The sequence below is a fragment of the Emys orbicularis genome, chromosome 14, assembly GCF_028017835.1.
Source record: "Emys orbicularis isolate rEmyOrb1 chromosome 14, rEmyOrb1.hap1, whole genome shotgun sequence".
Taxonomy (NCBI): Eukaryota; Metazoa; Chordata; order Testudines; family Emydidae; genus Emys; species Emys orbicularis.
This window is the reverse complement of record NC_088696.1, coordinates 35,683-52,724: the sequence shown is the minus strand read 5'-3', so window position 1 is coordinate 52,724 and position 17,042 is coordinate 35,683. Positions and strand designations below refer to the sequence as shown.

The window sequence follows — 17,042 nt, the reverse complement described above, 5'->3', positions numbered from 1 at the left end:
CCTGTACACAATGGGGAAGGGGGGGAGTCCCCAATGTGAAAAGATCTGGAAATGAACAGGTAAGGGAGGGATCCTGCTGAGTGTCCCCTTTCCAATCAATCCTCCATCCCTCAGCGACACCCTTCCCGACTTACCTCCTACCCCACCAAGAAAATGACAACTTTGTGCCCCCTACCTTTACCAGAAAAGACCTCTCTTACTTGTGACGCGGTCCTGTTAGTAGGGTTAGGTGCACCCACGTGCCGGCTCTGAATACCACCGCATCTACCTACAACATCTCAACATGCACACATTTCAGAAAGGACCGCCACATCAATCTCTTCGAATGTAGCCCGAGGAATCTCCTCTCTTTATCACCAAAGAGACACAAGGCCTGGAATTCGGACACAACTAACGGAGCTGTCCGAATCCCTACAGTTGACACTCATCAGTCCGAGAGTTTTCTTTATTGTGCACAAGAAAACAAAGGGTGAAAGTTGTGGTTGGTTGAGCGGTGTAAATTGGGCAGGGCAAAAGGACTAGAGGAAGGATTAGACGGAAGTGAGGGTCTGAAAGGAGCCCCCCAACTCACCTGTTCATTTCCAGACTTTGTGACATTTGCTTGGTTGGGCCATTTCTTGGCTTTTTTGAGAAAAGGGGCGAATTTTCCACGGCCTCCGCCATCCCCTTACAGCCACCCCTTCGCCACACCATATTCCATCTGACCGGGATAGGTCCCAAGTAAGCTTTCACTTCAAATCTCAAAAAAGCCAAGTAGAAATCATTCTGTGGGAATTTACTGTGACTAAGAGAAACAGAAGTTCAACCCTTCTCAAGGGGTGTGTGGTCAGGGGGAGTCGCTCAGCCACAGGCACAGAAAGGCTCCCCTAGCTTAAGCGTGAGAGGTATAAGACCTTACACCCTGGTTACAGGGCGGTCATTTTGCCGGGCTTGTCAAAGTGACCTGTGGCATAATTTGCATGGCAAAGGAGACCGAAACCCTCCTTACAGGGTGGTCCTTAAGCCAGGGACGTTCCAATGGGCCAGAGCGAAAAGCGCTGTAAAGGAGAGACCTCCCTTCCCTCAGAAGTGGGTGGTCTCGTTGCCCAGCGAGTGCCAACGGCCCAAGAGGAATTAGAAAGGGGAGACCTGCACCCTTCTGACAGGGAGAGGTCAACGGCACGGGGCATTTTAAAGCCTAGGTCCTAAGGAGCTCAAACCCACAGAGACCTCAACCCTTTTTAAAGGGGGGTCGCTCAGCCTCAGCTATGGAAGGGACCCATAAAGCATTTTGGTTGGCAAGGAATGGACCTTGATCCTTATTTACAGGGAGGTCCTTTTACCGGGCACCTGAAGGGGGATTAAGCCTGTGCGGAGAAGTGTCGAACCCGAGCCCACGGTACAGGGGTGCGGTGTGTGCGGTGTGTGCAGCCTTTGGCCGTGGCTTTTTCTTCCCTTTTCCTGCAGTTTCTTTGGTGCTTGTGTCGTCTTGTCCATTTTGTCCTTTGAGTTGCTAGGAAGAGAGAGGTGAAGCAGGTTAGGTGTGGCTCAGTAGAGAGCACGTGTACAGTGTACATTCAGATTACATTGGCAAGGTACACGGCCCTGCCGGAAATGACCCCAATACCTACTTTTCGGCACCGATCTCTTTCAGAGCGCAGGAGAGCTTGTGGCAGAACGCGGGTCCAGGTGGATGCAGAGGACGCGGGCTTTGACTTGGCTGAGTGCGTGAGTGAGTGAGGAGGGCACGGGACAGCTAGTAGGACAAACCCTGAACCCTCTCAAGAGGCTGGTTTCTAGAACTACCTTCCAAATGGCAGTGTTACCTTGTGAAAGGCAGGGAAAGACCCACCCCCTAGTTAGAGGGAGCTCACTTTGGACCTTGGCGTGAAGAGGGCCAATGCAGAGAGGAGAAAAGGGAAAGCGACCTGAACCCTGATTACAGGGCGGTCACCCTTTCTTTAGTAAAATACTCCTCCTTTACACAAGGCGGCGGCGGAGTCCCCAATGTGAAAAGATCTGGAAATGAACAGGTAAGGGAGGGATCCTGCTGAGTGTCCCCTTTCCAATCAATCCTCCGTCCCTCAGCGACACCCTTCCCGACTTACCTTCCTACCCCACCAAGAAAATGACAACTTTGTGCCCCCTAACCTTTACCAGAAAAGACCTCTCTTACTTGTGACGCGGTCCTGTTAGTAGGGTTAGGTGCACCCACGTGCCGGCTCTGAAAACCACCGCATCTACCTACAACATCTCAACATCAACACATTTCAGAAAGGACCGCCACATCAATCTCTTCGAACGTAGCCCGAGGAATCTCCTCTCTTTATCACCAAAGAGACACAAGGCCTGGAATTCAGACACAACTAACGGAGCTGTCCGAATCCCTACAGTAGACACTCATCAGTCCGACAGTGTTCTTTCTTGTGCACAAGAAAACAAAGGGTGAAAGTTGTGGTTGGTTGAGCGGTGTAAATTGGGCAGGGCAAAAGGACTTGAGGAAGGATTAGACGGAAGTGAGGGTCTGAAAGGAGCCCCCCACCTCACCTATTCATTTCCAGACTTTGTGACATTTGCTTGGTTGGGCCATTTCTTGGCTTTTTTGAGAAAAGGGGCGAATTTTCCACGGCCTCCGCCATCCCCTTACAGCCGCCCCTTCGCCACAGCATGTGCCATCTGACCGGGATAGGTCCCAACTAAGATTTCACTTCAAATCTCAAAAAAGCCAAGTAGAAATCATTCTGAGGGAATTTACTGTGACTAATAGAAACAGAACCTCAATCCTTCTCATGGGGGAGGGGGAGGGGCAATCTCTCAGCCACAGGCACAAAAAGGCTCCCCTAGTTTAGGTGTGGCTCATTAGACAGCAGGATTACAAGGTAATCTCCCTGTATGGAAATTACCCTAATTCCTAGTTTTCAGCACTTGTATGTTGCAGAAGTTAGGAGAGCTTTCACGAGAACTCAGCACCTTCTTCCTAGTCAGCACAAACTGCTTGAGGTTTCCTGCTTAGCATCTTTTTCCGGGTAAGCTCAAGCCTGCACACACATTTGCTCCCTAGGCAGGGCCGGCTCCAGGCACCAGCTTGCCAAGCAGGTGCTTGGGGCGGGCACTCCGGAGAGGGGTGGCTTGTCCAGCTATTCGGCGGCAATTCGGTGGACGGTCCCTCACTCCCGCTCGGAGCGAAGGACCTCCCGCCGAATTGCCGCCGCAGATCGCGATCGCAATTCCGATCGCGGCTTTTTTTTTGTTTTGTTTTGCGCCGCTTGGGGCGGCAAAAACCCTGGAGCCGGCCCTGCCCCTAGGGCCATTTGTCTAGTGAGTACAAGTTGCTTTAGGAGTTTCCTACCCAGTACTTTTTGTAATATCAGTAGAAGAGTCTGTTCCCCTTTCCTTTCCATGTCTCTTCTCCAGTAAGGGTATCATCTACAGGGTTACCTGCCCAGTACCCCCTGCCCAGTCCTGGATGGTTGGCTTTCGTGGTTTTTGACCCAGCATCTACTGCCCAATCAGCAAAACACACCTCTGGGCTTCCCTTCCAACACCGCCTACCCAGTCAGCGCCAACCCCCTCCGTGACTTTTCCCGCCCAACACCTCCCACCCAGTCAGCAAAACCCACCTCTGGGCTTTCCCTCCCAACACCTCCTACCCACTCAGGACGAGCCACCTCAGTGATTTTCCCACTCAGCGCCTCCTGCCCAGTCAGTGCCAGCCCCTCAGTGATTTTCCCATCCAGCGCCTCCTACCTAGTCAGCGCCAGCACCCTCAGTAACTTTTCCCGCCCAGCACCTCCTACCTAGTCAGCATCAGCCGCCTCAGTGATTTTCCCACTCAGAGCCGCCTACCCTGTCAGCACCAACCCCCTCAGTGACTTTTCCCGCCCTGCGCCTCCTACCCTGTCAGCGCGAGCTGCCTCAGTGGTTTTCCTGCCCCGCAGCTCCTGATCAATCAGCGCAGCCCATCTCTGGGCTTTCCCTCCCAACACCTCCTACCCAGTCAGCACCAGCTCCCTCAGTGACCTTTCCTGCCCAGCACCTACTACCCAGTGAGCGCGAGCCGCCTTAGTGATCTTCCCACCCAACACCTCTTACTCAGTCTGCGCAACCCACCTCTGGGCTTTCCGTCACAACTCCTCCTACCCAGTCAGCGCCAATCCCCTCAGTGACTTTTCCCGCCCTGCGCCTCCTACCCTGTCAGCGCGAGCTATCTCAGTGATTTTCCTGCCCAGCAGCTCCTGCCCAATCAGCAAAACCCACTTCAGGGCTTTCCCGCCCAGCGCCTCCTACCCTGTCAGTGCCAGTCACCTCCAGTGACTTTTCCCGCTCAGCACCTCCTACCTAGTCAGTGGCAGCCCCCTCAGTGATTTTCCAGCCCAACACCTCCCACCCAGTCAGCAAGAGCCACCTCAGTGATTTTCCCACTCAGAGCCTCCTGCCCAGTCAGCGCCAGCCCCCTCAGTGACTTTTCCCGCCCAGCACCACCTACCGAATCAGCACCAGCCGTCTCAGTGACCTTTTCTGCCCAGTGCCTACTACACAGTCAGCGTGAGCTGCCTTAGTGATCTTCCCTCCCAACTCCTCCTACCCAGCCAGCGCCAACCCCCTCAGTGACTTTTCCCGCCCTGTGCCTCCTACCCTGTCAGTACGAGCTGCCTCAGTGATTTTCCTGCCCAGCACCTCCTGCCCAATTAGCAAAACCACCTCAGGGCTTTCCCGCCCAGCGCTTCCTACCTAGTCAGCGCCAACCCCCTCAGTGATTTTCCAGCCCAACACCTCCCACCCAGTCAGCAAAACCAACCTCTGGGCTTTCCCTCCCAACTCCTCCTACCCAGTCAGCAAGAGCCACCTCAGTGATTTTCCCACTCAGAGCCTCCTGCCCAATCACTGCCAGCCCCCCCTCAGTGACTTTTCCCGCCCAGCACCTCCTACCGAATCAGCGTGAGCTGCCTCAGTGATTTTCCTGCCCCGCGGCTCGTGATCAATCAGAGCAACCCATCTCTGGGCTTTCCCTCCCAACACCTCCTACCCAGTCAGCGCGAGCCGCCTCAGTGACCTTTCCTGCCCAACGCCTACTACTCAGTCAGCGCGAGCTGCCTCAGTGATTTTCACACCCAACACCTCTTACCCAGGCTGCGCAACCCACCTCTGGGCTTTCCCTCCCAACTCCTCCTAGCCAGTCAGGGCCAGCCGCCTCAGTGATTTTCCCACCCAGCGCCTCCTACCCTGTCAGCACCAGTCACCTCCAGTGACTTTTCCCGCCCAGCACCTCCTACACTGTCAGCGCGAGTCACCTTCAGTGATTTTCCTGCCCAGCACCTTCTGCACAATCAGCAAAACCCACCTCAGGGCTTTCCCGCCCAGCGCCTCCTACCCTGTCAGCGCCAGTCACCTCCAGTGACTTTTCCCGCTCAGCACCTCCTACCTAGTCAGTGCCAGCCCCCTCAGTGATTTTCCAGCCCAACACCGCCCACCCAGTCAGCGAAACTCACCTCTGGACTTCCCCTCCCAACTCCTCCTACCCAGTCAGCACCAACCCCCTCAGTGACTTTTCCCGCCCTGCGCCTCCTACCCTGTCAGCGCGAGCTACCTCAGTGGTTTTCCTGCCCCGCGGCTTGTGATCAATCAGAGCAACCCATCTCTGGGCTTTCCCTCCCAACACCTCCTACCCAGTCAGCGCCAGCCCCCTCAGTGACCTTTCCTGCCCAGCACCTACTACCCAGTCAGCGCGAGCTGCCTCAGTGATTTTCACATCCAACACCTCTTACCCAGGCTTCGCAACCCACCTCTGGGCTTTCCCTCCCAACTCCTCCTAGCCAGTCAGGGCCAGCCGCCTCAGTGATTTTCCCGCTCAGCACCTCCTACCTAGTCAGTGCCAGCCCCCTCAGTGATTTTCCAGCCCAACACCTCCCACCCAGTCAGCGAAACTCACCTCTGGACTTTCCCTCCCAACACCTCCTACCCAGTCAGCAAGAGCCACCTCAGTGATTTTCCCACCCAGAGCCTCCTGCCCAGTCAGCACCAGCCCCCTCAGTGACTTTTCCCGCCCAGCACCACCTACCGAATCAGCACCAGCCGTCTCAGTGACCTTTCCTGCCCAGCGCCTACTATCCAGTCAGCGCGAGCTGCCTTAGTGATCTTCCCAACCAACACCTCTTACTCAGTCTGCGCAACCCACCTCTGGGCTTTCCCTCCCAATTCCTCCTACCCAGTCAGCACCAACCCCCTCAGTGACTTTTCCCGCCCTGCGCCTCCTACCCTGTCAGCGCGAGCTGCCTCAGTGATTTTCCTGCCCAGCACCTCCTGCCCAATCAGCAAAACCCACCTCAGGGCTTTCCCGCCCAGCGCTTCCTACCTAGTCAGCACCAGCCCCCTCAGGGATTTTCTAGCCCAACACCTCCCACCCAGTCAGCGAAACCCACCTCTGGGCTTTCCCTCCCAACACCTCCTACCCAGTCAGCGCCAATCCCCTCAGTGACTTTTCCCGCCCTGCGCCTCCTACCCTGTCAGCGCGAGCTGCCTCAGTGATTTTCCTGCCCAGCACCTCCTGCCCAATCAGCAAAACCCACCTCAGGGCTTTCCCGCCCAGCGCTTCCTACCTAGTCAGCACCAGCCCCCTCAGTGATTTTCTAGCCCAACACCTCCCACCCAGTCAGCACGACCCACCTCTGTACTTTCCCTCCCAACACCTTCTGCCCAGTCAGCGCCAACTACCTCAGTGACTTTTCCCGCCCAGCGCCTCCTACCCAATCAGTGCAAGGTGCCTCAGTGATTTCCCCGCCCACCACCTCCTGCCCAATCAGCAAAACCTACCTCTGGGATTTCCCTCCCAACACATCCTGCCCAGTCAGCGCCAGCCCCCTTAGTGATTTTTCCGCCCAACATCTCTTTTATCTGTTTACAATGCAAATATTTGTAATCAAAAGTAATATAAAGTGAGCACTGTACACTTTGCATTCTATGTTGTAACTGAAATCAATATATTTGGAAATGTAGCTCAGCTCTGAATGTTAGGGCCTAGATGACTGAGGGGTAGGAAGCCAGGCAGTGCAGTTTCCTACATTAGTATACATTAAAGTGCTGTTGTAGGAGACATTTCTAGTCTAAAAACACGGGCAGGAGTGGATTTTGGCTAAGGAATGTCAGCGGAGAAAGGCTGTTCCTGGAGGGTTGGGTGGGGGCGGGGGTGAATCCACCTGGTCTGATCCTGCTGCCATTGAAACCAATTGGAGCTTTGCTGCTGAGTCTAGCTGGAGCAGGAATGGGCCCAAAGTTCAGGGCTGCCCGGGGGGGGGGCAAGTGGGGCAATTTGCCCCAGGCCCCGGGCCCTGCAGGGGCCCCCACGAGAGTTTTTCGGGGCCCCTGGAGCGGGGTCCTTCACTCGCTCTGGGGCCCCCGGAAAACTCTTGTGGGGCCCGGGCCCCCGAAGCTTCTTCCACTCCGGGACCCGACGCCGAAGTGCCCTGAAGACCCGCGGCGGGGGGTCCTTCCGCCCTGGGACCCGATGCCGAAGTGCCGGGTCTTCGGCGGCAATTCGGCGGCAGGGGCCCCCCGCCACCTAAGACCCCAGGCCCCCTGAATCTTCTGGGCGGCCCTGCCAAAGTTAGCTGCTTTGCCCAGGCCTGGCTCTTTTGTATGCATATGATCCTCACTGCCATGCTGAGAGCCATGGAATGCAGGAGGGGATGGCTGTGGGGACTGGACCACCTGGTGTGAACTCTCCAGGACTCTTTGATAAATGACAGCATGGGCCCAGCCCTTCACTTTATTATGGCCTCTAAGCTCCCTGTTGTAGCTATTTCCAGTGAGCCTGCTATTGGCGGCAGATAGCTGGAGAAGCTGAGCTCCATACACCGTACAGTATTCTGTGTGGGGCTTCCAGGTAAGTCCTTAGAGCAGCAGGACCTGCCAGAGATGTTTTTTTCTGCAAGAGGATGGGGTTTTCCTTGGAAGTCCTTAGAGAAATATCCCTTCTCCCAGCCTTCCCTGTTCTACAATCTGCTACTTAGCCAGTCAGCTGTCACCCTGACCCCCAGATGTGGCTGCATTTCAGCGGTGTTCTTTGCGTAGGGTTGGAACGCATTTGGGGATAAAAGGTGCTATAAAAATACAGGAGGAGTTGCAGCTCTGGGCCCAGTGGGGTAAGACCAGGGACGCTGGGTGACCTTGGCAGTGCAGTTGCCAGTGTTGTATTGATCAAAAACCAGACTTTTGTTGCTGTTTTTGCATGTTCCATTTTGCAGTTGATACGTCTGTATTTTCAGCTCAGTGGGCAATTGGTTTACTGGCTGATGTGGTGCCAAGTTGCTCTGTACATCTTTAGACCACTGCAGGCTGCAATCTGTCAGGGGCTTTTTGGACAAGCATATGCTTTTCTACTTATTATGATGATCTAGTGCTCATTAATCAAGTCATCTAACTGCAAGGAGCTGACAAAGTCAGCCCTGCTCAGCCTGATGACCGGTCCTCCTTCCCCTCGAAGGAGGAGGACCCAGCTAGGCTAGATTGCACCAGGGCAGAGGCAATGCATTGTCTGCCCTGCAAGCACATTCAGGCAATGGCAGAGCAGGGTGTGAGTCTCCCAAAGACGGGTCAGGGGCACACTGCTGTGTGCTGGGCATGGCTATCTGCAGCTGTGCTCGGGCTGCTGGGCTGCCCGAACTTCTGGGCAGGGACCATGAATATAAGAATGGCCATACTGGGTCAGACCAAAGGTCCATCTAGCCCAGTATCCTGTCTGCTGACAGTGGCCAATGCCAGGTGCCCCCGAGGGAATGAACAGAACAGGGAATCATCAAGTGATCCATCCCCTGTTGCCTGTTCAAAGCTTCTGGCAAACAGAGGCTAGGGACATCCCTGCCCATCATGGCTAATAGCCATTGATGTACCTATCCTCCATGAATTTATCTAGCTCTTTTTTGAACCCTGTTATAGTCTTGGCCTTCACAACATCCCCTGGCAAGGAGTTCCACAGGCTGACTGTGCGTTGTGTGAAAAAATACTTCCTTGTGTTTGTTTTAAACCTGCTGCCTATTAATTTCATTTGGTGACCCCTAGTTCTTGTGTTATGAGAAGGAGTAAATAACACCTGGCATGATTTTATAGACCTCTGTCATATCCCCCCCTTAGTTGTCTCTTTTCCAGGGGCCTTTGGTTTGTCCCTGCTCTCAGGAGGTGTGTGCGAGTCATGTGGGGGGATCAGGGTGTGATCCAGTGCTGTGAGAACGTGTGGCACCATGCAGTCCTGCATCAAGAGATGGCCCCTGCGCTGGGGGGTGTTTCAGGAAGCTGAGGCGTAAAGGAGACAGGCTTATGAGCCATGTGGGCTTCCCGCTGCAGAGGGACCCTTGAGTTATAAGAACCAGGCGAGGAGATGGCACGGGGAGAAGAGAAGGAGCTTTGGAAATGGGATAGGAGCCAGAGAGCCAGGCACCAGGAATCACTGTCTCCAGCATTAACATGGGAGAGCTTTGCCAGCCAGGGGTGTGAGGCAGAGGGAGATGGTGATAGCAAGTGCCTCTGGGGAGGGAAGGTTTGCAGGGAAGGGTGAGCCCCAAGAACTAGGAGGACACAGACTGACACCACTTCATCCTCACTGCTTGGCAGGGGGGAGTGCTGACATGAGCCCTCTGTGGAGAAAGAAGTGGTTCGGGACTATTTAGAAAAACTGGACGTGCACAAGTCCATGGGGCCGGATGCGCTGCATCCGAGGGTGCTAAAGGAGTTGGCGGATGAGATTGCAGAGCCATTAGCCATTATTTTTGAAAACTCATGGCGATCGGGGGAGGTCCCGGATGACTGGAAAAAGGCTAATGTAGTGCCCATCTTTAAAAAAGGGAAGAAGGAGGATCTGGGGAACTACAGGCCAGTCAGCCTCACCTCAGTCCCTGGAAAAATCATGGAGCAGGTCCTCAAGGAATAAATTATGAAACACTTAGAGGAGAGGAAAGTGATCAGGAACAGTCAGCATGGATTCACCAAGGGGAAGTCGTGCCTGACTAACCTAATTGCCTTCTATGATGAGATAACTGGCTCTGTGGATGAGGGGAAAGCAGTGGATGTGTTATTCCTTGACTTTAGCAAAGCTTTTGATACAGTCTCCCACAGTATTCTTGTCAGCAAGTTAAAGAAGTATGGGCTGGATGAATGGACTGTAAGGTGGATAGAAAGCTGGCTAGATCGTCGGGCTCAACGGGTAGTGATCAATGGCTCCATGTCTAGTTGGCAGCCAGTTTCAAGCGGAGTGCCCCAAGGGTCGGTCCTGGGGCCGGTTTTGTTTAATATCTTTATTAATGATCTGGAGGATGGTGTGGACTGCACTCTCAGCAAGTTTGACGATGACACTAAACTAGGAGGCGTGGTAGATACACTAGAGGGTAGGGATCGGATACAGAGGGACCTAGACAAATTAGAGGATTGGGCCAAAAGAAACCTGATGAGGTTCAACAAGGACAAATGCAGAGTCCTGCACCTAGGACGGAAGAATCCTATGCACCGCTACAGACTAGGGACCGAGTGGCTAGGTAGCAGTTCTGCAGAAAAGGACCTAGGGGTCACAGTGGACGAGAAGCTGGATATGAGTCAACAGTGTGCTCTTGTTGCCAAGAAGGCTAATGGCATTTTGGGCTGTATAAGTAGGGGCATTGCCAGCAGATCGAGGGACGTGATCGTTCCCCTTTATTCGACATTGGTGAGGCCTCATCTGGAGTACTGTGTCCAGTTTTGGGCCCCACACTACAAGAAGGATGTGGAAAAATTGGAAAGAGTCCAGCGGAGGGCAACAAAAATGATTAGGGGTCTGGAGCGCATGACTTATGAGGAGAGGCTGAGGGAACTGGGATTGTTCCAGAAGAGAAGAATGAGGGGGGATTTGATAGCAGCCTTCAACTACCTGAAGGGGGGTTCCAAAGAGGATGGAACTTGGCTGTTCTCAATGGTGGCAGATGACAGAACAAGGAGCAATGGTCTCAAGTTGCAGTGGGGGAGGTCTAGGTTGGATATTAGGAAACACTATTTCACTAGGAGGGTGGTGAAGCACTGGAATGCGTTACCTAGGGAGGTGGTGGAGTCTCCTTCCTTGGAGGTTTTTAAGGCCCGGCTTGACAAAGCCCTGGCTGGGATGATTTAGTTGGGAATTGGTCCTGCTTTGAGCAGGGGGTTGGACTAGATGACCTCCTGAGGTCCCTTCCAACCCTGATATTCTATGATTCTATGATTCTATGAGCTCTCTGTCAAGGGCTTTCTTGTGGGCTTGGTTCCACGTAGCAACCAGCCTTCAGCTGTGGCAAGGAGGGGACCAGGCATCTGCTCCTGGTGGATGAGCAGGGGCTGGAGAATAATTAGGGGCTGGAAATTTCCAGAATAACCTCAGCATCGAGCCTGTTACCAACGCGAGGTAACCGACCCCTTTGTGCTGACAATACGGGAGAGGGACAGTGGTTCCAGAGCAGAACCAGGAGTTGTATGTAGGACTCCCAACTTCTGTTCCCAGCTTACTCGCTGTGAGCATCCAGCAGATCTCGTCTCTCTGGGCCTCAGTTTCCTCCTGTGTTATATGGGGAGAAAATGATCCACTTGCTGTGGGGGTCAGGTGCAAGGGGCTAGAGCAGGGCCAAGCGCTGCTGTTCTAGGATAGAACTACGGTTAGCCCCGCGCAGCCGGGGGTTGGGGGTAGGACGGGTGCCAACAGCCTCCACACCAAGGGGCATGGGGAGTTAGGGAGTTTGTGGGGGGAGTTCCTGTCTCTCGGGAGATGGGGCCATTGCGATGGTTCTTTGAAGTTCCCAGGCCCAGAAGAGGATCAATCCCAGCCAGGGACGAACGTCTCTTGGGTCCAAAGTTTCTGCCTTCTGTTTGTGCTGGGGCTGCACGTGCCCTTGTTGGCATCAACCCCAGCACAATGCAGCAGAGCTGCCCCTCTGCACCAGGGCTCTGGGAGCAGAATGAGATGATCAGCTTGCACGCTCTGGGAACTCCCTGTATGGAGCTATCGCCCAAGACAGCATCCTTGCAAGGGGGCTGGGGGTGCTGGCTGTGCAGCAGGATCATCCTCAATGTCAGCCAGTCTGGGGTGTGCTCAGACACCACGGGAGTGAGCAGAGTGTGAATTCCCAGGGCCACAGAGATGGATATTTAGGTCTTTAGGAAGAGCGGGGTGCAGAGGTTGGATCATTATTTTTCCAGCTCATTTCCCTACCTGCTTGTGCCAGTCGTCCCCCACCCCCCAGGGCAGTTGGGTGCGGTCTGGAGAGATCTGTGCTTTGGGTTGTGGAGGAGATTTGGAAGCAGAAGAAACAGTCAATGCAGTAAAAATAACCCAAGCCCAGCCCCCTGCTGCCAAACCCATAAGCACTTAGTGTAAACATTTAAATAACCAGAGCTTTTTTAAAAAGTGTTTATTTCACCCCTGGCCTACTTTAATTCCATTAATGAGTTTGAGTGTTTTCGTGGCTCTGTGCTGTCCTTGGGCTGGGAATAGGAGACATGGCCCTGAGCCCCTCAGCTGCCTGTCTTTGGAAAGCACCAGATGCTGGGAAGGCACATTAGGGTAGTGTAAGGATAAGCCAGTCGGGCATGTTAGTGGATTAAGGAGACATATTTAGAAGCTGTGATTGGCTTTTAATGTCTGAGTGTGAACTGGAATTAACCCTCCTGCGTCCGGCTTGGCAAGAGGCAGGTGCTGCCTTCAGTTAGATGTGGCTACGCTGTTAGATGTGGTCTCCTAACAGGCTGATGCCTGCACATGAGTAGACCCTCAATCCTGCGACAAAAGGCTGGAGGGAGGGACGCAGGAGTGGGCAGCCTCTGCTGTCCCTGCTCCTGGCCATGGGGCAGCATGGTCTAGTGACTCCAGCTGGAAGCCAGCAGCTAGGATTCTTGGGCTCTGCTGCTGGCTCACTCTGTGTCCTATCCGCCCCTCTGCAAACCAGGATAAGCATTTAGCATTACCAGTGTGTGAGGGGGACTAGATGATGTTTAGAAAGTGCTTTGAGATCCTGGTATGACAGGCGTTAGGCAGAGTCCTTGCACTGCATGGTGCTGGGGTGGGAGGGAGGACTTTGTGGGGTCACAATGTACAGCCTGTATTTCAGGGGTATTTCAACTGCGCAGTGTGGTAGAAATGAGCACAAGAGAAGACGTAGCATGATTGTGCGTTGTGGGCGGCAGTGATTCCGCCTCGGAATGACCCCTGTGGAAATTTTTAACATGAGGCCTTAGAATCCCCACAATGTTAGACGGCAAAACTGTCGGGCATCACAGCCCTGATGCCACTTGTGCTCTTGTGCTGCGGGAGGGCACCAGCAGTAATGATGTGTTTGAACCACACCTACCGTTTAAGGGCTTGAGTCTTGGTCTGGGCTGAACACTGGCATGAAGGAGAGGAGAGCAACAAAGATGATAAAATGTTTAGAAAACCTGACCTGTGAGGAAAGGTTAAAAAAACTGGGCATGTTTAGACTTGAGCAAAGAAGCCTGAGTTGGGCCATGATTACAGTCTTCGAACGTGTTAAGGGCTGTAATAAAGAGGGCAGTGATCAATTGTTCTCCATGTCCACTGAAGGCAGAGCAAGAAATAATGGGCTTAATCTGCAGCAAGGGAGATATAGGTAAGATATTAGGAAAACTTTTCTAACTCTAAGGCTAGTTAAGCTCTGGAGCTGGCTCCCAAGGGAGGTTGTGGAATCCCAATCATTGGAGGTTTTTAAGAACAGGTCAGACAAGCACCTGTCGGGGATGGTCTGGGTTTCCTTGGTCCTGCCTCAGCGCAGGTGTGACGAAGTGGGACTGTTCTTAATGTTTCCTCTGAATACTGTGTGAGTGCCTCAGTTTCCCCTATGCATTTCTTAAGTCTCCAATGTGCATAAATGGCCGACACTTTGTATCCTGGCAACAAATGGCTGGGTCCCTTCCCGCCTGCAAAGGAATAGCTAAATGTAAACAGAGAGATCAGGTGACCTCCTGGCCCGGGAAAGGGACAAAGGCCAGAAAGGAGGGTCTGGAAGGGCTTTCAGTTTGGAGCTGGCTGGGGACGGGAAGTGAGGGCAGACAGGGTTTTCTGTCTTGCTGGGCCCCAGAATGGACCCGGCTGAGGGATCCTGTTCTCTCTACCTACAAGCTCTGTTTTAGACCATGTTCCTGTCATCGAATAAACCTCTGTTTTACTGGCTGGCTGAGAGTCACGTCTGACTGTGAAGTTGGGGGTGCGTGCAGGACCCTCTGGCTTCCCCAGGACCCCGCCTGGGCGGACTCGCTGTGGGAAGCGCACGGAGTTTGCATATGCTGAATGCTCCAAGGTCAGACCCAGGAGGTGAAGCCGTGTGAGCTTCTTGCCCAGAAGACAGTCTGCTCCAAGGGAGAGGAGGCTCCCCAAAGTCCTGACTGGCTTTGTGGGGAGCAGTTCCAGAGCATCGCCCGGGGACTCCGTGACAGCAGGGGAAGGACTAGATGACCTATCAAGGTCCCTTCCAGCCCCACATTCCTATGGTTCTGTGAAAGCCCCAGCCCAGGTGCTTCCCACTTCCCCAGCCAAGCGCTGAACCCAAAATGAAAGGTAGGACAGATTGTCCACCACTGGACTTGTTTCCTTTGCCCCTCTGGCTGACTCAGCATCTTCCCTCCCTGGCATGGGAGGGTGAAAGGCTCAGCCCTGCGGCAGTGGAGGTACCCTACATGCAGCCTCCAGAATAGCTTTCCTCCATTTTGTGCAGCCAAAGTGGTCCTGTGCCAATATAGCATCTGCATCCAACACCAAGCCAGGGCAGGATCCAGAGCCAGTCCTTCCACAGCATTGACACCTGCTAGAATTGTGGCATTCCTGGTTATAAGGAATTCCTCTTAGAACAAGACCTCAAATGATGTGAATGCCTGCGGACACTGGGCATGCAGGAAGAGCGGTCTGGCCTTTCCCCTCATGGGGAGGAGGAATCAGCGTCCTGCTCGGGAGGTCGTGGTGGATCTAGCTGGTTTTGCTGAAGCTGCTGGGTCTAAAATGAATTGTCTCTTGCTCAGTTCCAGGCTCCCCCACCGGGATAAAAGCCTTCCCGTCTTCTGCCAGCAGCATGGTCGTGTCCTGGCTTCCCCCAGCTAAGCCGAACGGGATCATCCAGAAGTACACCATCTTCTGCGCCAGCCCTGGGTCCGGACAGCCGGTAAGTAGGACACGAGGGAGCGTGGGTGATTGGGCAGGTGCTTGGCAGTGAGGAATTAACTTTTCTGCTCAGAAGAGACTGCATGCACCCCTGGAGGGCATGCATGAAAACACCCTGGCCCCCCACCCCCAATATGCACCCCCAGCTAGCAGAGCCGCCTTGGGCTGCCTAGCAGCCTGGCACCGGATGTGGTAAACGGGCACACTGGGCTTGCCGTAGGAGGGAGCTGGGAAACTTTCAGCTCAGTGCTCAAGGGGTCAGAAAGCACCTGGGGGCCCCTCAGCTACATGAGCTAATGGGTCAAATGGAAATGCAGGTGGGAAAGCCTAGGAGCCTTCTCACACTCCTAGCTGTCACCCCTTGTTTATTTAACAACCTGCCCCACTAGAGTCAAACCCAGGGCACAAGTCCCTGCCACTCGACCTAAACAAGTAACTGTTAGCAGATAGGAATAGTGGGCTGTTATCCTCTGCATGGACCATCCCGAGGAAGGGGACATAACGTTTGTCTAGCATTTTGCATTTATTGCCTCTTGCTCATCTGGCCCTATGCATTCCTGATGCTCATAATCTAAAGGCACCTCTTAGCAGTGATAGCAGAAGCCCACTGCCCTGCGTATTAAAGCGAATCAGTTGTTTTTACGATGGATTAGTGTATTTCTTGAGCATTGGTGGATGTTCTGAATGCACCACAGATGGTTTCTGTCTTAGACTCCCCTCCACTTGTACATTTATTGCTGTGGTGTCAGTGGTTTATGGGTGTAAACTCAGCACCGGTGTCAGGGATCGCTTGTGCTTTTTAAAAGCAACCAAGTCACAAGATACATTTTAAGATGTCTCCTGTACGGTCCCCCAGTCAGTGCAGCCTGCAGGCACTGAGCCCCTCCTGGCACAGTTTCTGGATGGGGGATTTATCCGGGTCCTGGGGAATTCTCCAGAGCGGAGGCATTCTTTTGTTTGTTCTACTTAGGTGACATCTTCAACAAACAGGCCCTGGTGTCCCGTGCAACAGCATTTCTTGTGTTCAGAGCTTGTCAGGAGCCCTTGTCTTCTTGCAGGAAACTTGTGGGCAGAAAGAAAGGGGCCAGCGCACGTGTGCGAGAGAGAGCAAGATAGCGCACACATTTGCGGGGGTGAATGTTAGTCCTCAGTAAGACTGTGAGGCTGAGCGGAGAGCCAGGCACACAGCAGACAAGGGCTGCATCAGCTGCCCATCAGCCCTGACCTGCAGCATCCCCATTATTCCAGAGAACACTGTTCCTCCCTCCCAAGCTTTGCTGGTACCCCAGAGTCCTGATCCCCAGCAGCCCCTGGTACCCCAGTTCTGACTCTCTGCTCCACAGGCTGCTAATTATTCTGAAATGGGCAGAGCTGAAGGACGCCCTCCCCCTACAGAAATGACTCACCCTCAGCCCCTTCCCCAACGTGAACTCACTTGAATTCCTACTTCTACAGGTGAGAAGCCCAGACTGTTTGATAGGGCTGCCCTTCCTCTTCCATTGCACAGCTCCCTGCTGTTGGGTGAGAAATCTTTTGGCTTTGAAATGGTATTTAGCTTGGTGATGTTTAGGAATTGGTTACAAAAGAAATAAAATGTGTAATGCCATAAAAATCAGAATTGGTTTGTGATTTTATCCTCGTAAGTCATATTTTCCTAGTTAATCAGCTTATTGCATTGTGTTGTGTTGAAGCAGTGTGTTGTGGTTGATGTATTTGGGGAATCTGTACTTAGGTTAACAAAGGCTTGGGCATAATCATTTCCTTTGATGATGTGATGGACTAATAATGAGCTTGTTCTGTGCAGTAGTGTGCTTGAAATTTAAAGATGCACATTTCTGGGGTGGAAAGCCAGGACTGAAAATGTGTGTATGTCACCCTGTACATTGTTCTTGAGCAGCCAAGAGCTCATTTGTGTAAC

General features: G+C 53.4%; 1 long non-coding RNA gene across 2 annotated transcripts; it reads left to right on the top strand.

Annotated features, from left to right (window-relative positions):
• The first annotated feature begins 1,653 nt into the window (after positions 1 to 1,653).
• LOC135888591 (uncharacterized) lies at positions 1,654 to 16,724 on the top strand. 2 transcript variants are annotated; one of them, XR_010561893.1, is made up of 3 exons: positions 1,654 to 1,707; positions 14,986 to 15,125; positions 16,580 to 16,724. It is a non-coding gene; the product is annotated as an uncharacterized LOC135888591 (long non-coding RNA). The 2 variants fall into 2 exon arrangements; XR_010561894.1 differs by having other exon boundaries at positions 1,658 to 1,703.
• The last annotated feature ends 318 nt before the right edge of the window (positions 16,725 to 17,042 follow it).